The sequence below is a fragment of the Nicotiana tabacum genome, chromosome 20, assembly GCF_000715075.1.
Source record: "Nicotiana tabacum cultivar K326 chromosome 20, ASM71507v2, whole genome shotgun sequence".
NCBI classification, from domain to species: domain Eukaryota; kingdom Viridiplantae; phylum Streptophyta; class Magnoliopsida; order Solanales; family Solanaceae; genus Nicotiana; species Nicotiana tabacum.
Genome location: NC_134099.1, coordinates 12,280,244 through 12,300,510, shown reverse-complemented (window position 1 = coordinate 12,300,510; position 20,267 = coordinate 12,280,244).

Sequence of the window (20,267 nt, the reverse complement as noted above, 5' to 3'; positions counted from 1 at the left end):
CATAAAGTCTATCCCCCAAACATCAAAAATGTCAACCTCTAGAATCGTGTTAAGGGGCATCTCATCTTTCTTCGAAATCCCTCCGGCACATTGGCATTCATCACATCTTTTCACAAAGTCACCGGCATCCTTGAACAAAGAAGGCCAATAGAAACCACAACTCAACACTTTAGACGCCATCCTCGCCCCGCCATGATGGCCACCATAGGGCGAAGGGTGACAAGCTTCCACATTACTCAATTGCTCTTCTTCGGGAACACACCGGCGAATTACACCATCAGTGCAAATTTTGAAAAGATACGGCTCATCCCAATAGTAGTCCCAGCAATCCCGCTTGAGCTTCTTCCTTTGGTTAGAAGAGAGCTCATACAGAACAACACTGGTAACAAGATAATTGGCAATGTCGGCAAACCATGGCATGCTAGCATTGAAACCGAGAGGAGTTGTTCATCCAGAAAAGCATCATTTATCTCAAGGCTGTCCAAAGGCTTCCCTTCCTCCTCCAATCGAGACAAGTGGTCCGCCACTTGATTTTCACTACCCTTTCTATCAACAATCTCCAAATCAAATTCTTGAAGAAGAAGCACCCATCTCATTAACCTCGATTTAGAATCTTTCTTCATCATCAAATACCTAAGGACAGCGTGATCGGTATGAATAATCACTTTGGCCCCCATAAGGTATGGGCAAAACTTCTCCATGGCAAAAACAATGGAAATCAATTCCTTCTCGGTGACCGTGTAGTTCCTTTGAGCTTCATTCATTGTCTTACTTGCGTAGTACACCAGATAAAACATTTTGTTGATTCTTTGGCCCAAGACCGCCCCCACCGCAACATCACTAGCGTCGCACATGAGCTCAAAGGGCAAGCTCCAATTTGGTGTAGTAATGATGGGTGTAGTCGTCAACTTTTGCTTTAGAAGCTAGAAAGCCTCCATACATTTCTCATCAAACACATATTTGGCATCTTTCTCTAGCAATTTACACAACGGGTTAACTACCTTAGAGAAGTCTTTGATGAATCTTCGGTAGAAACCCACGTGACTAAGAAAACTCCTCACCCCTTTGACAGAAGTAGGGGGAGGGAGCCTTGAGATAACCTCAATTTTCGCCTTATCAACCTCAATCCCTCTTTTTGAAATTTTGTGACCCAACACAATTCCTTCTTCTACCATAAAATGGCATTTCTCCCAATTGAGAATCAAGTTTGTGTCTTCGCATCGGGCCAATACACGATCCATGTTTTGCAAGCAATCACCAAATGAGTCCCCAACCACACTAAAATCATCCATGAAGACCTCCAAAATGTCCTCCACCATGTCGGTGAATATTGCCATCATACATCGTTGGAAGGTCGTCGGTGCATTGCATAATCCAAATGGCATTCGAGAGAAGGAGAATGCGCCATAAGGACATGTGAAGGTTGTCTTTTCTTGGTCTTCCGGGGCAATGAGAATTTGGTTATAGCCTGAATACCCATCCAGAAAACAATAGAAAGCCCGGCCCACAGGACGATCAAGCATTTGGTACAAGAACGACAATGGGAAATGATCCTTTCTAGTCACCTTGTTCAACTTCTGGTAGTCTATGCATACCCTCCAACCCGTCACCGTACGAGTCGGACAAAGTTCATTGTTGTCATTGGTCACCACCGTCATTCCTCCCTTCTTTGGCACACATTGTACCAGAGAAGTCCATGAACTGTCAGAAATTGGATACACCACACCGGCGTCAAGTCACTTGATGACTTCCTTTTTAACCACCTCTTGCATGGCCTCATTGAGTCTCCTTTGATGTTCAAGAGACGGCCTAGCATCCTCCTCCAATATTTTCTTGTGCATGCAAAACGCGGGGCTAATACCCCGAATATCCGCCAAGGTCCATCCAATCGCCCGCTTGCACTTTTGAAGAACCGCCAAAGTGGCATCAACCTGCAGCTAGTCAAGTAAGAAGAAAGAATAACCGGCAAAGTGAAATTAGGACCAAGAAATTCATACCTGAGGTGAGTAGGAAGTGGTTTTAACTCCAACACCGGTGGCTCCTCAATAGATGGCTTGGTGGGAGGAGTTTTGCGATTTTCAAGATCAAGAGATAACTTCCTCGGTTCATAAGAATACGAGCCCATTCCATGTAATGTGTTCACACACTCCACCCTTCTAGCATCATCATCAACATCCATGTTCAATAGCACGGCCTCAAGTAGGTCCTCAACATTTGCCATTGCGCTTGTGTCATCCACTATCACTGCCATGACAATGTCAACAAACGAGCACACCTCGGTGCTATTTGGTTGCCTCATTGATTTGCATACGTGGAACACCACCTTTTCATCACCAACACGGAAGGTCAATTCTCCCACTTCCACATCAACCAAGGCCTTCCCCGTAGCTATGAAGGGCCTCCCAAGAATAATAGGCACCTCGAAATCCACTTCGCAATCCAAAATTACAAAATCGGCTGGCAATATGAACTTATCAACATGAACAAGGACATCATCAATAATTCCCAAAGGCCTCTTCATTGACCGGTCCGTCATTTGATGCCTCATAGAAGTTGGACGGGGTTGTCCGATTCCCAAGGTCTTGAAGACCGAATATGGAATTATATTGATACTTTCCCCCAAGTCACAAAGGGCTTTTGCAAAGTCGGCACTTCCAATGGTACATGGGATAGTGAATGCACCGGGATCCTCAAGTTTTGGAGCCATAGAATGCACAATTGCGCTCACTTGGTGGTTCATATTGATTGTCTCACACTCCATATATCTCTTTTTTGTAACCAAATCTTTCATGAACTTTGCGTATCCCGGCATTTGCTCGAGTGCCTCCACCAAAGGCACGTTGATAGTCAAACTCTTCATCATTTCAATGAATTTCTTAAATTGGTTGTCACCCTTTTGCTTGGCCAACCGTTGAGGATAGGGCGGAGGAGGTCTAGGTAAGGGTGCCTTGGCTTTTGGCACCACCAGTTCAGGTATATCAATGACGTGTTCCCTAAACGGGTTCACGGCCTCTTGAGTCTCCTCCTCACCTTCATCAATTTCAATTCTCACATCATCATTTGCACTTGGTTCAACAACATCCTCAACTACCAACGGGATCTCATCATTTTGCAACTCATCTTCATCTACCGTAACTTGGTTTCCTCTTCAGGCATGCACATCACCGCCTCTTCCACTTCACGTTGTCACTGCCATCACATGATTTTTGTGCCCACCCTTGGGGTTTACTACCGTATCACTCGGTAGAGCACCCTTTGGGCGAGTATTTAAAGATTGAGAGATTTGGCCTAATTGCACTTCCAAGTTCCGGATAGATGTGTTATGAGAAGCTAATTGGGCCTCGGAATCTTGACTCTTTTTCATCATTTGCTCGAACATGCTCTCTATTCGACCCGTGTCATTGCCCGACGAACTCGACCCTTGAGATTGAAATGGAGGCGGGTTATTGGGTTGTTGATACATTTGGGGCCTTTGAAAGCCTTTCCCACTCTTACCTTGTCCACCATTGTTGTTCCAACCACCTTGACCACCATTGTTGTTGTTCCAATTGTTGTTCCCGTTCCAATTACCTTGATTCCCCGAATTATTGTTCCCCCAATTGCCTCCTTGATTGTTGTTGTAATTCCAATTGCCACCTTGTTGATTGCCCCAATTACCTTGGGGTCTCCATTATTGATTCCCTTGATTACCTATATTCCCTTGGTAGTTGTTGACATATTTGACTTTCTCACTTTGGTCATCAAAACCTTCATTCGAATATCCATTACCATCATTGTTGTTGTCATATTGTTCACAATTACCTTGAGGTTGTTGCCCCCTTTGCCTCCTTTTCAACATAGTAACACCTTCCATTGCGTTGACTTGGCGCGGGTTTTGGACTTGTTGCAATTGCGCCTTTGACAATTGATTCATAGTTGTTGTAAGTTCGGCTATAGCTTGGCCATGATCATTCAATTCCTTGTGCAAATGGATGATTGTGGGGTCACCTTGGGGCATGTTTGCTCGGCTTTGCCATGCTGAAGAGGTGTTGGCCATTTCATCAAGTACATCACATGCCTCTTGGTAAGAAAGTTTCATAAAATTCGCTCCGGCCAATTGGTTCACAATGCATTGATTTGTGGTGTTGATGCCCCGATAAAAGGTTTGTTGAATCATAGCCTCGGTCATGTCGTTATTAGGGCACTCTTTCACCATTGTTCTATATCTTTCCCATATCTCATGCAAAGGTTCCGTTGGCTCTTGCTTGAAAGCTAGAATTTCATCCCGAAGAGCTGCCATATGACTTGGAGAGAAGAACTTGGCAATAAATTTGTCCGCCAATTCATCCCATGTTGTAATAGAATGATTGGGGAGCCTTTCTAACCAATCCAATGCTTTACCCTGAAGAGAAAATGGGAAAAGCCTCAATCTCAACGCATCCTTGGACACGTTTGTCTGCTTGCTACCCCAACATGTATCCACGAACCCCTTCAAGTGCTTGTAGGCGTTTTGATCGGAGGCACCCGTGAAATAACTTCTTTGCTCGATCAAGGTCAGCATAACATTTGTGATTTGAAAGTTCCCCGCCTGGATTCGTGGAAAAACAATAGCACTGGCGTATCCTTGATTTGGTAGAACTCTGGGAGCCACTCTCGACGGTTGCGAAGGAGGGTCTGGAATGTTGATGTTCTTATTTGCATTTATATTGACATTTCGGCCTCTCCGTGGAAGTTGAGGTAAGACCTCATCTTGTTCTAGATATTCTACCTCCTCCCCCGCTATCACATTGCCGAGAGGGTCATTTGCATTAAGAGCCATTGTACCTGATTGATCAACTCACACAAAGTTAGTAAATAAGGAGGAAAGAGAAGCAAAACACAATACTAGCTGCACAAATAGTCAACACCGTAAAGTTCCCCGGCAACGACGCCAAAAAAGTGATCGTAGCGGACTCAACCTGAGGAAGAGTGGGCGCTAATACTTTTACCCAATAGCGGTATCGGGGTCAATTTTCCACAGGGAACTTCAATTTGGAGTTGCGTGTTTGTATAGTCTAGGATTATGTTTTAGCTCCTAATTGATCTTCTAACATTTTTGGTTTTCTTTTGATTAATAGCTACAATTTATCAACTACAATTGTAAAACTAAGTTATGCTAAAATTATGATTCTAAATTGTATGCAATATAGAGAAAGGCATTAGGATCGTGGCATGTACCTAGGTGGTCAACTAACGGGTAGAGATTCCTAGTGAAAGAATGATGACTATGGGACTTATGCTATAACCGCTGCACTTTTGCACTCACTCTCACACCTCTCGGTAGAGAGAGTGATTTTGCCCAATTGACTTTCTCGAGACCAATTGGGTAGGCCAATTTGCCCAAGCAACTTATGGTTCAAGTTGGGTAATTACTCTCTCGAGGTTTAACCCGTTAATTGGGACTACCATTCTCATGGGTCCATCCCAATTCCTTGTTGGAATTAATCTTGGGGTCATAGACTCTCTTTATCAAGAAGAGTCAAGACTCACTAAGCTAGACTTAGTGTTTGCAACCACCAAATCTTAATGAAAACATAAGATTAATTCAAATAACAAATACCCAACATCATTCATGCACTAAACAATCACACCCATTAATTACCCACACTAGGGTTGAGCCACAACCCTAGCTAATGGGTTTAGCTAGCCATAATAGAAACAAAAATTGAAGAAATAATAGATGAAATTGACATAACAATTAACTACAATGTTAATCTACTCAAATCCACGTTAATACTAGAAGAAATTGCCCAAAATAGGCTAAAATCATGAAATCCCGAGTTCAGCTGCTCTATGCTCTCAAAACAGATCTGGAAAAACTACTGCTAAAAAGTAAAATGTTCTATTTATACTACACAGGAAAAACCGGACAAAAATACCCCTGAGGGTCTGGCGTGGACCGCGCACAAATGACGCGCGACCGCGTAGGGCTTTGGGCCTTCATATCTTGCTTCTGGAACTGGGGGGCACGGACCGCACAAAAGTGATGTGCGGCCAAGTGAACTTCATCCATGCGGACCGCACTCATCGAGCTCAATCTCACATCACAATGGGTACCCGCACTCACTGGGGGTGTACAAGCTCCTGGAGGGGCCCCTTATGACCCAAACGCAATATCAAGCCACCTCGTGGCATCATTACTAGGCCGTCGGCCTCATATTAATCAAGCCACCTCATGACTTACATATCTTAGGCTCTCGGCCTCATAATCAGTATCAAATCCTCACAACATAGGCCCTCGGTCTTACTCAGTCAAAATCCTCACAAGCCACTCGGGAAATAGTAAAACATGTTTCTCAGCCCAAAATATCATTTAAAAGATCATGTAAATGCTAAAACAGAGTAAACATGGTTGAGTACGAAAACATTGAAATATAACATGACTGAGTTCAAGTAAAAAGTCAAAACATGAGGAAATATCAATAAAAAGCCCCGAAGGGTTCAAATAGTTGGCATTCAGCCCAAATAATGATGATAACAAATAGTTTTCAATCAAATACGCTGTAAAATCATCAACCGGGACGGACCTAGTCACAATCCCCATAAGTGAATGACCCCACGCTCATCATCAAACATGTGCCTCACCTCAATATAGCACTACTATGCGCAATTCGTGGTTTCAAACCCTCAAAACATCATTTACAATCATTACTCACCTCGAACTGGTCAAATCTCTAACTCGCGACGCCTTTGCCCCTCGAATCGGCCTACGCACATCGAATCTATCCAAAATTAGAATGAGGATGTCAAAATATGCTAAGGGAACGAAGCCGAAGTGAAAACAATCAAAATATGACACAAATCCTGAAATTACCAAAACCCAACATCCGGGCCCACATCTTGGAATTCAATAATTTTTACATCAATAGATTTCGTATCTCCCCACGAGTTCATACATATCAAAAATTCTGAAATCCGACATCAAAAGGTCCTTCAAATCCCCCAAGCAAAGGTCTATGTTTCCAAGCCCTAGTTTTCCCAATTTTCACCCTTAATTTCCATGATTTCTAGCTCTAATCCATGAAGTAATAGCATAGGAACGAGTTTTAGGTCCAAATCCCTTACCTCAATGAAGTTCCCTTGAAATCCCTCTTTCAAATCGTCCAAAAAGCTCCAAAGCCGAAGTCAAAAATGGTGAAATAGCTCAAATTCGCGAAGGCCACAATTTATACCTTTTGCCCAGGACTTTTTGCACCTGTGACACAATACACGCTTCTGCAGTACCGTATATGCGGCCAAATTACCTCTTCTACGGTCAACTCTCCGCACATGCGCCTTCGCAGGTGCGGTCACACTACCGCATCTGCGTCTCCTGAGGATTCCTCCAAAATTTGCTTCTGCGGCTCCTCTTCTGCACATGTGGCATCGCACCTATGGTCCCCAATCCGCAGGTGCGAAAATACCAGAAGCAACTGAGATTCTGCAACTTTACAAGTCTCAAACCTTTCCGTCAACCATCCGAAATCACCCCGATGCCCTCGGGACCTCAACCAAAAGAACAAACATGTCCTAATACCTTGTTCAAACTTGTTCCAATCATCAAAACACCTCAAACAACATCAAATCACCCAAAACACATCGGATTCAAGCCAAACTTTCTAAAATCTTCCAAATTCCGCTTTTGATCAAAAGCCCAACCAAACCACGTCCGAATGACCTGAAATTTTGCACACAGATCCCAAATGATATTACGAAACTACTTTAACTCTCGGAATTCCATTTCGACCCCTATATCAAAATCTCGCCTACCAACCGGAAATCGCCAAAATATCAACTTCGCCAATTCAAGCCTAAATCTACTCCAAACCTCCAAAACTCATTCCGATCATGCTCCTAAGTCATAAATCACCTCCCGAAGCTAACCAAACCATCGAAACTCACATACGATCCCTCTAATACATAAGTCAACATCCGGTTGACTTTTCCAACTTAAACTTCCTTAAAAGAGACTAAGTGTCTCAAATCTTGCCAAAATTATTCTGGTTTCGATCCAACCAACCCGATACTACAAAACATAGATAACAAGGCATAAAGAAGAAGAAAAAGGGGAAACAGAGCAGTAACTCATGAGATGACTGGCCGGGTCATCACATCCTCCCCAACTCAAACAAATGTTCGTCTGCGAACGAATCAAGAAACATACCTAAAGCCTCAAATAGGTGAGGATATCTGCTCTGCATCTCCCACTTGGTCTCCCAGGTAGCCTCCTCCACGGGCCGACCTCTCCACTGCACTTTCACTGAAGCTATATCCTTTGACCTCAACTTTCGAACCCAACGACCCAAAATAGCTACTGGCTCCACATCATAAGTCAAATCATCATCCAACTGAACCGTGCTGAAATCCAGAACATGAGATGGATCCCCAATATACTTCCGAAGCATAGAAATATGAAATACCGGATGCACACTCGACAAGCTGGGTGGCAAAGCAAGCTAATAAGCCACTTCCCCAATCCTCCGAAGCACCTCAAAAGGACCAATGAACCCGAACTCAATTTCCCTTTCTTTCCAAATCTCATAACAGCCTTCATGGGCGAAACCTTCAACAGAACCTTTTCACCAACCATGTAGGACACAACTCGAACCTTCCTATTAGCATAGCTCTTTTGTCTTGACTGCGCTGTACAAAACCTCTCCTGAATCACCTTTACCTTTTTAAGGCATACTGCACCAAGTCTGTCCCCAATAGCCTGGCCTTACCGAGCTCGAACCAACCAACTGGAGATCTACACCACCTCCCATACAAAGCCTCATATAGAGCCATCTGAATACTCGACTGGTAGCTATTGTTATAAGTAAACTCTGTGAGCAGTAGAAACTGATCCCATGACCCTTCGAAATCATTGACACAAGCACGCAAAATGTCCTCCAATATCTGAGTAGTGCGCTTGGACTGCCCGTCCGTCTGAGGGTGAAAAGTTGTGCTCAACTCAATCTGAGTACCCAACTCTTGCTGCACAGACCTCCAAAACTGCAATATAAACTAAGTTCCCCTATCTGAAATGATGGAAACTGGGACACCATGCAAAAGAACAATCTCCCAGATATAGATCTCTGTCAACCGCTCTGAAGAATAGGTAGTAAACACAGGAATGAAGTGCGCGGACTTGGTTAGTCGATCCACAATCACCCAAATAGCATCGAACTTTCTCAAGGTTCATGGAAGTCCAACAACAAAATCCATAGTGATCCTCTCCCACTTCCACTCTGAAATATCTATTTGCTGAAGCAAGCCACCCGGTCTCTGATGCTTATATTTCACCTGCTGACAATTGAGACACCGAGCTACAAATCCCACAATATCGTTTTTCATTTTTCTCCACCAATAGTGCTGCCTCAAATCCTGATACATCTTTGTGGCACCTGGATGAATGGAATACTGCGAGCTATGGGCCTCCTCCAGAATCAACTCCCGAAGCCCATCTATATTGGGCACACAAATCCGGCCATGCATCCTCAACACCCCATCATCTCCAATGGTCACATCTCTAGCATCGTCATGGTGAACTCTGTCCTTAAGGACAAGAAAGTGCGGATTATCATACTGGCGCTCTCTGATGCGATCATATAAGGAAGACCGAGAAACCACACAATCCAATACCCGACTGGGCTACCAAATATCTAACAATACAAACCGATTGGCCAAGGCCTGAACATCAACTGCAAGAGGTCTCTCCCCAACTGGAACATATGCCAAACTCCCCATACTCACTATGTTTCGGCTTAAAGCATCGGCCACCATATTGGCCTTTCTCGGATGGTACAATATAGTGATATCATAATCCTTAAGCAACTCCAACCACCTACGCTGCCTCAAATTGAGATCCTTCTGTTTGAACAAGTGCTGGAGGCTGTGATGATTAGTAAACACCTCACAAGACACACCATACACGTAATGCCTCTAAATCTTCAACGTGTGAACTATGGCGGCCAACTTCAAATCATGAACGGGGTAGTTCTTCTCATGGGGCTTCAACTGACGAGAAGCATAAGCAATAACTCTACCCTTCTACATCAGTACACAACCAATGCCAACTCTCGAAGCATCACAATACAAGGTATATGAACCTGAAGCTGATGGAAAAAGCAACACTGGAGCTGTGGTCAAAGTTGTCTTGAGCTTCTGAAAGCTCTCCTCACACTCGTTCGACCATACAAATGAAACACCCTTCCGAGTCAACTTGGTCAAGGGCGATGTGATAGGTGAGAATACCTGAACAAACCGGTGATAATATCCTACCAAACCAAGAAAGTTGCGAATCTCTGTAGCTGAGGACGGCCTGGGCCAACTTTGAACCACATCTATTTTCTTCGGATCAACTTGAATACCCTTGCTGGACACCACGTGCCCCAAGAAAGCTACTGAACTGTGCCAAAACTCAGACTTGGAGAATTTTGCATAAAGCTTCTCCTCTCTCAATCTCTGCAACACAACTCTCAAATGCTCTGCGTTCTCTTCCTGACTACGTGAATACACCAAAATATCATCAATGAAGACTATGACAAACGAGTCAAGATAAGGCCGGAACACACTGTTCAACAAATGCATGAACGTTACTGGGGCATTAGTCAGCCCAAAAGACATCACCAAGAACTCATAATGACCATATCGAGTCCTGAAAGCTGTCTTAAGAATATCTGAGTCCCTCTTCAACTGGTGATAACCTGAATGGAGATCAATTTTGGAGAACACTATCGCTCCTTGAAGCTGGTCGAATAAATCATCTATGCGAGGCAAAGGACACCTATTCTTAATTGTCACCTTGTTCAATTGCCTATAATCATTGCACAGTCTCATAGTGTTATCCTTCTTCTTCACAAATAAAACCTGCGCACCCCAAGATGACACACTAGGCCGAATGAACCCTTTATCAAGGAGTTCCTGAAGCTGCTCCTTTAATTCTTTCAACTCCGCTGATGCCATATGATATGGTGGAATAGAGATGGGTTGAGTACCTGGCACCAGGTCAATATCAAAATCAATATCCCTGTCTGGTGGCATGCCCGACAGGTCTGCAGGAAACACATCGGGAAAATTCCTCACAACTGGAACAGAATCAATACTGGGAGTCTCAACACCGACATCCCTCACGAAGGCTAGATACAAAAGACAACCCTTCCCAACCATACGCTGGGCTTTCAAGAATAAGATCACTCTACTAGGAACATAATGAGTCACACCTCGCCACTCGATCCATGGCACACCCGGTATAGCCAATGTGACTGTCTTAGCATGACAGTCTAGAATAGCATGATATGGAGATAGCCAATTCATGCCCGAAATGACATCGAAATACACCATACACAATAATAAAAGAACCACACAGGTCTCCACACTCCCAATAGTCACCACACACGATTGGTACACATGGTCTACAATAACAGTATCGCCCACTAGGGTAGATACATGAACAAGTAAAGCAAAAAACTCATGGGGCGTACCCAAATAGCGAGCAAAGTATGATGACACATAAGAAAAGGTGGAATCGGGATCAAATAATATAGAGGCATCTCTGTTGTAGACTAAAACAATACTTGTAATAACAGCATCTGAAGCAATAGCATTGGGTCTTCTTGGAAGTTCATAAAAAATGGATCTGACCACCACCTGATCGACCTCCCCCTCTAGGCGACCCCTAACATACTGACCTCCACCCCTAGCTGGCTAGGCAGGTGGAGGTGAAGTAACTGGCACTGAAGCTGATGACTGACCCCTCTGCTAAGATGAGCTCACAAGACGATAAGGGCACTGCCTCTACATATGACCCATCTCACCACACTCATAACAACTCCCAGGTGCTGGAGAATGGGACTGAAGGGAACCCCTCGCACTCGAGTGACTAGCAGATGCACTCGGCATAGAAGAGCCCTGGACTGATGGAGCACGAGACGAACTCTAAGCTAGAAGGGCACTAAGTGATGACTGGCCCTGATGAGAACCATGGCCCGATAACGCCCCATGATAACCTGGGCGAGCTGGCTGAGCATGCCTGAATGGACGACCTCTGCCATGCTAAAACTGACCCCTCGAAGGAGTACCACTGTAACTACCAAATCCTCGAGGCCTCTTGGCCTCCTTCTCCTCTCGCTCCTGGTGAAGAGCACACTTAATCTCGCAGGCAATATCCATAACCTCCTCGAAAGTAACACCAATCACCCTCTCCCTGGTCATGAGAATACGAAACTAATAAGTGAGGCCATCAACAAACCTCCTAATTCTCTCTCTATATGTCGGAACCATCCAAATAGCATGACGAGATAACTCGGACAACCTCATCTCGTACTGTGTCACAATCATCTCTCCCTAATGCAACCACTCAAACTCTCTACGCTGCTCTTCTCTGTAGGACTGCAGCACATACTTCTCCAGAAAGAGAACGGAAAACTGCTGCCAGGTAAGTGGTGCTGCACCAATAGGCCTACGCCTCTCAAAAGCCTCCCACCAAGTAAAGGCAGCTCCAGAAAACTGATAAGTAGTGAAGCGACCCCGCTGGTCTCCAGAATACCCGCTGTACGAAGAATCCTTTAATACTTATCTAAGAAACCCTGGGTATCCTCACCCTCTTCACCACTGAAGGTCGGAGGCTACAATCTACCACACCTCTCCAACCTACGCTACTCATCCTTCGGCATAGCATGAACTACATAGTCCTGAGCAGCTGCAAACGGCTGGGCTAGATGTGCCCCAATGGTTTGAAGTCCCTATACGACCTGCTTAGGTGTGCAAGCAGCGGGAGTCTGATTGCCTCCCCCTCCTGAGAAGTAGTTGCGACTGTAGTAGTTGAAACCGCCTGAGCTAGGCTAGTGCAAACTAATAAGATCTGAGCCAAGGCCTCCTGAAGACCCAGAATCACAATGGGCATAGCTGGTGTATGAGCTAGTGCTGCAGGAGCATCCATAACTTGGACCTGATCCTAACTGGGGCATCTGGTGGATCTGCAGGTGCTGATGTAGCTGCTCTGCCTCTACCACGACCACGACCGCATCATCGGCCTCTGGTATCCATGGCCGGTGGTACTGGTGGTCGTCCATCCTGACCGGTAGCGTGTGTCCTCACCATTTGTGAGAGAATAGAATAATAGAAGTTTAGAACTCGGATCAACAAGTTCGCACGACAAGAATTTCAAGAATATGAAACTTTTCCTAAAGGTTGTGCAGCTTCTCGAGGATAAATACGGACGTCTCTGTTCCAATCTGCGAGACTCTACTAAACTTGCTCCTGACTCGTGAGACCTATGTAACCTAGGATCTAATACCAATTTGTCACGACCCAAAAGCTAACCCCTTCGTGATGGCCCTCTTGTGAAGACAAGACCAACCAACTATCCCCAATTCAATGTTAAACAGTTAAACAACAGGAAAACAATCTAAAACATGATAAAATAATCCAACGTAGCAGATAATTTCATAAATACGCGGAAGAACGACCCAACATAGCCCGAAACTGGGGTGTCACTAGTCATAAGCATATATAAATCCTACTACAAATCCGATAAGTCTATAAACTATTGCAAATATCTGATAAGAGATAGAAAAGATAAAGAAGTAGAAACACGGGTCTGCGAACGTCAAGAAGCTACCTCGTGAAATTTGAATGTCCGCCAGGAGCTCTGAACTCGCACTGGCATGATCATCAATGCCTGAATCTGCACACAGGGGTGTAGGGAGTAAAGTGAGTACTCCAACTCAGTTAGTAACAAATGTAAATAAGGACTGAAAGTAAGAAATCACGTAAGACACAAACCATTCCATAATGAAGCAGTAGAACCATTTAATATTAGTAAAATAGTGAAAGATAAGTAAAATCCTTTAACTCAAATGTAGTTACATAAAAATCTTTTTTCAATAATTAAGCAGGTAATTGACGGTCAACTATGAAAAAGTAAACACATAAAGTCTCGCCCTTCGGGCACTGTATCAATAAATCAGCCCCTCGGGCAACATCTCAGAATAGTACCAGCCCTTCGGGCAATCACATAGAACAATACCAGCTCCTCGGGCTCAATCTCATATCACAATGGGTACCCGCGCTCACTGGGGTATAAAGACTCTGCGCTACCCACGAGTCCATACATATCAAAAGTTCTGAAATCCGACCTCAAATGGTCCTTCAAATCCCCCAAGCAAAGGTCTAAGTTTCCAAGCCCTAGTTTCCCCAATTTTTACCCTTAATTTCCATGATTTCTAGCTCTAATCCATGAAGTAATAGAATAGGAACGAGTTTTAGGTCCAAATCCCTAACATCAATGAAGTTCCCTTGAAATCCCTCTTTCAAATCGTCCAGAAAGCTCTAAAATAGCTCAAATTCGCGAATGCCACAATTTATACCTTTTGCCTAGGCCTTTTCACACCTGCGACACAATACCCACTTCTAAGGTACCGCATATGCGGCTAAATTACCGCTTCTACGATAAACTCTCCGCACCTGCGCCTTCGTAGGTGCGGTCACATTACCACATTTACGGTTCCTGACAATTCCTCCAAAATCCGCTTCTACGGCTCCTCTTCTGCACGTGCGGCGTGGCACCTGTGTCCCCAATCCGCAGGTGCAAAAATACTAGAAGCAACTGTGTGATGACTCGGCTGGTCATCTTAATAATTAACGCCCCAATCCTTTATTAACTGCTTTCCCCAAGTTTATTTCTCCTAATGTGATTTGTTGGGATGCTCGATTTTGAGTTTTGGGGAGTTTTGGAACACTTAGTCCCTAAATGAGAGCTTAAGTGTTGGAAAGTTGATCGTAGTCAAATCAGGGTAAAGACTGACTCAGAATGGAAATCTGATGGTTCCGTTAGCTTTGTTGGGTGATTTTGGGGGTTAGCATGTTCGGACTGTGCTTTGGAGGTCCGTAGCTAATTTAGGCTTGAAATGCCGAAAATTGAATTTTGGAAGTTTCTAGTTCAATACTGAGATTTTTATCCGAGGGTTAGAATAAAATTCGAGAGTTGCAGTAGTTCCGTTATGTCATTTGGGATGTGTGTACAAAATTTCAGGTCATTTGGACGTGTTTTGGTTGGATTTTTGATCAAAAACGGAATTCGAAATATTTTGGAAAGCTTAGGCTTGAATCACATTTGTTTTGGTTGATTTGATGTCGTTTGAGGTGTTTTGAAGATTTTTACAAGTTTGAATAAGGTTTTCAGATATGTTGGTGCTTTTGGTTGAGGTCCCGGGGGCCTCGAGTATGTTTCGGATGCTTAACGGATCATTTTTAGTTATTAAAAAGTTGCAAAATTGCAGGTTCAGCTGTTGCAGATATTTACTCTCCGCGTTCGCGAGTGGACCCTTGTGTTCATGAAGAGTTAGTGGAGGTTAGTGAAATTTTAGCCTTCGCGTTCGCGAGGAAGGCTCCGCGTTCGCATAGGGCTAGATACTTATGAACCGCGTTTGCGGTTGGTCTTCGCGTTCACATAGGTGGAAAATTGGCTCCGTAGAATTTACTCATCGCATTCGCGAGTCCTTGTCGCGTTCGCGTAAGAGGACTTTTGGTCAACGTCATTTTTATGCTTCGCAAACGCGAGGCCTTAACTGCATTCGCGAAGAAGGAATTATATGCCTGGGCAGAATGTTTTAAAAGGGTTATTTCGTGAATTTTAGCCTAGTTTCCTCCATTGAAATTTTGAAGCTTTTAAGAGAGATTTTTGAGTTTAAGAGGCCTTTAAATGAGGGTTTGAGGGGTCATTTGGACTCCGATTTCAGTGTTCTTGTTATGTATAGACTCGTGAGAGTACGAGGTTTTTGAAAAGTTTCACCTGATTCCGAGACGTGGGACTAAGGGGCATTTTGCTCATTTTACATAATTTCTTGTATTAGCTTAGAGTTTAATTGTAGAATCAGTTACTTGAAGTGTTATTTAAATTATGCAATTGAATTGAATAAATTTGGGTCATTTGGAGTCGAGTACTCGTGGCAAGAGTGTGGTTTTGGATTGATTATTGAGCTGGTTCGAGGTAAGTGGCTTGTCTAACCTTGTGTGGGGGACTTTTCCTTAGGATTGGTATTGTGATAATTGAAATGCCTTGTACATGAGGTGACGAGTGCGTACTTGTGCTAATTGTCGAAAATTCGGTTTTCATTAAGTAACTTTAATTGTGTTTTCCCTTTCTATTTATGTTACTTGCACCTTTAAACCTGTTGTTAGTTAGAGAAGCATGTCTAATTGGCTTAATTTCTTTATTTTATTTAATTGCCTTATTTGTATTACGTGAAGCATGCTAGGTTAGAATTGTATGTGTTACCTTGTTATGAAGTTGAGTTTATTTGAGTATTCTTTGCTCCATTGTTGTGTGTTTTACTTTGGGACTACAGGACGGCATCCTGGGAGATCCCTTGTACGCATTTACAATTTGAGCTGAATGGTGGGATATAGAGAGATCCCTAGCACGTATATTCAGGATACCAAGAGATCTCTAGCATATATTGAGGATACCGAGAGATCCTCGGGATACCAAAAGTTCCCTAGCATATATTGAGGATACCAAGAGATCCTCGAGATACCAAGAGATTCCTAGCATATATTGAGGATACCAAGAGATCCCTAGCATACATTGAGGATACCAAGAGATCCCTAGCATATATTGAGGATACCGAGAGGTCCTCGGGATACCAAGAGATCCTATCATATTTTGAGGATACAAAGAGATTCTCAGGATACCAAGAGATCCCTAGCATACATTGAAGATGCTGAGAGATACTCGAGATACCAAGAGATCCCTGGCACATATTGAGGATACTAAGAGATCCTCGGGATACCAAGAGATCCCCGGTTGTCATCCTTGTTATGAGTGGTACTTCCTTGTGGTTTGCCTTCATCTCTGTTTCCGTTATTGTACTCTTATTATCCTGTATAGATTCTTGCTGTAGATTCTCAATTGCACTGCTTATCTTATTTTGTCATCTTTATATTTTATTTAACATCAGTAGGGCCCTGACCTTCCTCGTCACTACCCAACTAAGATTAGGCTTGGCACTTACTGAGTACTGATGTGATGTACTCATGCCCCTTCTGTGCATGTTTTCAAGTGGAGATCCAGGTACCACTACTCAGGACTATCATCCTTAAGGAGGCGATTGCTCTAGAGACTTCGAGGTACATCTGTCGCATCCGCAGATCGAGAAGTCCCTTTCTATTCCTGCTTTAGGTATTTAGCCCTTCTGTATTTTTCTGTTCTTATTAGACATTCCAGATTTAGATCCATGTAGTATTGATCTTAGCTTGTGATTCATGGGTTTCCAGGTCTTAGATTTATGTTTGGTGTTGAGAGTTAAACAGGGTGTATGTCGAGCAACACATTTAAACATTGTTACTTCTTTATTTATGTTTTAAATTGTTTACTTCCGCAAATTTTGGTTTTTCTTCCGCATATTAGGCCTACATAGTCGTACAAACTAGGTGCCATCATGATGGTTCACGGAGGGCGAACCGGGGTCGTGATAAGTTGGTATTAGAGCTCTAGGTTCATAGGAGCCATGGATCACATGTCGGTTTATTAGAGTCTTGTTGATCGGTACGGATATGTTTGTACTTATCTACGAGAGGCTATGTAACCGTTAGGAAAATTCCACTTTATTTGATTTCCCTGTCGTGCGAGATTTTTGACATCACGAATTCTGTACTTCTATCTTCTATTCTCTCAGTGATGGTGAGGACACGCGCTACGTGAAATGATCAGGCACCCGCGCCCTTGCGAGAGTCACCAAAAGTCGGGGTCAAGGTAGAGGCCGAAGATGCGCACGCGCACGCGATGAAGCAAGAGCACCTGCGCGAGCTGCCATCGAGGAGCCACTAGCAGTTCCAGCCAGAGCCCAGGCACTGTATGCGCCTATTGCTATTACTGCTCTAGCCTTTCAGGAGACATTTGCACAGTTCTGAGCATGTTTGGTATGTTAGTTCAGGCAGGGTTAATTCAGGTTGTACCAACTACTTTACAGATCGGGGAAGGGACCCCGACTTCCACCACCCCCACACTAGAGCATCGAGTTCCCATTGTTCAAGTTCTAGGTGTCATGGCGACACAACTTGTGGTCCTAGTTCAGTGGGTCGTGAGGACCTCTCGCTGAGTAGAGGACAGGTGGATCTAGGAGAGAAAGGACAGATGAGGTTAGGAGAAAGAGTATAGGGAAGTAAGGAGACCTTATAGATTGGAGAGACCTATTGGTCCTTATTTTGGAGAAAGAGTATAGCATGGTAGAGTTTTTGTGGGTCAGCCGACTCAGTTTGTATCTCAAATTTCACACAGTGTTTCAGGTGTTCAGAGGTGTTGGGGTACCCGTACCGCATAGTTACCACTACCACGTCCTCCTAGAGCTTGTATTGAGTGTGGTGACACACGCCATGTGGTGAGGGATTGCCCCAGACTTGGTAGTGTCGCACCTCCTTTTTACCGCGCCCGCGGGGCGCGTGGGGGAGTTTTCTCCAATTGAAGGACAGTCGAAACGGGATTTATTTAATTATTTTAGAGTCGCCACCTGGGAATTTTAAGGCGTCCCAAGTCACCAATTTTAATCCCTGAATCGAGGAGAATATGACTCTGTTTATTATTCTGCGAACCAGAAATCCTGAGTAAGGAATTCTGTTAATCCGGAAGAAGGTGTTAGGCATTTCCGAATTCCGTGGTTCTAGCACGGTCGCTTAACTGTTTTTATTATTGGCTTAATTATCTTGATTTTACTAAATACTTTTTTATTGCATGATTTTACTACCGCTTTTTAACTTATTGTTTACAATTATATGGACGAATTACGCATACATATATTCGTATTATATACTTTTTATAATTATCGGGGATCATGCCACGAGTACGTGTACACAATAAAATTGTCCATGTTATAGTTTTTATAAAAAATATATGTTCGAAATTTAAAATAAAATCAGGAACATCATCACCCTTTTTTATTTAAATAATGAACTGCACACCTCGGGTTATATGAAATTATTTTAACATCCTTGGAAAAATCCTTTTCTTAAATATTCGCTCGAAATTACGCGTACGCATAATCCGAATTTGCTTTTTAAAAAATAATCAGGGCACGCGAACGTATCCCTTATTGCGTAAAATTTTTGTAATAATATTATGGATTTTCCACAAAATTGTTTATTATATCTACATATTTTTTATATGAAATTCTTGTAAAATTCATATTTTAGGGGATGCCTTTAAATTCTTAAAAGAATTCACAATTTATTAAGTATTGCCTGTTGACTATAATTTCCGAGTATTAATTATGTTCATCCCAAGACTATTCAAATTCAAAGTAAAATAAGAACATGATTAATACTATTCTTCACAAATACAACATATACATATACCAAAGGATGAATGCCATATGAAACTCACAAAAATAATTTATGAAGGGAAGAAGTATTTTTGAACAATTTTTATTTATTTTAATTAGTGCAAATTCTACTTTTATTTACCATTGATATAAAGTGTTGCGATTTGTTCTTATACATATCACCTCATTCTCACATGCTTGTTTTTTATCCAGAATTATAATTGCTCAGTTTATTTATAACGATAAATAATCAAATTGATGAGAAAAGAGTTATTATTCAAATTGATTCAATTCGAATTGTATTACATACAACATAGTTGTACGCCTAAACATTCATAATATTCTTAACATCATGACGAGCTATACCAACTCACTTTACTCATATGATTATACCTGTCATCATACCATATAATAACTTATACCAACCTAAACAAAATCATATTTGTTACAAGATATACTACTAATGTAACTTCTTAATATTTCCATTCTACTTTACATTTAGCTAATGGTATTATGGGATGTAATCAATGGCCCATTTTTATGCCTTACTCCCTGTTTTGACAATTCACATATACCTATACCAATGAGATTTCGGAATGGCTAACATTATTACAAAGCTTTATATGAATTTCAAAATAAGACAATTAACTCATAGCTATCAAATTGAATTCACTACTAGTTAACTACATGAAACAAAAAAAAAATGAAATTTAAACTAATGAACTTGGACAATTGGAAACGGAATTGCAATTCAGGCTTCATGGATTTGTCATGTTGAATCTCTTTTCAACATAAAATTCAAAAGATAAGTACCTGGAAATGAAGGTAGAAGAAGTAAATTTCAGCAGTAGCAGCAGTAACAAAATACAGGTAGAATATCAGTATTTCCACAGATTTGAGCAATAACAAGACCCGAGAAACCCAGATTCACAAGAGTAAAGCTTCTTAAAGAACTTCAGATTTTAAAACCAA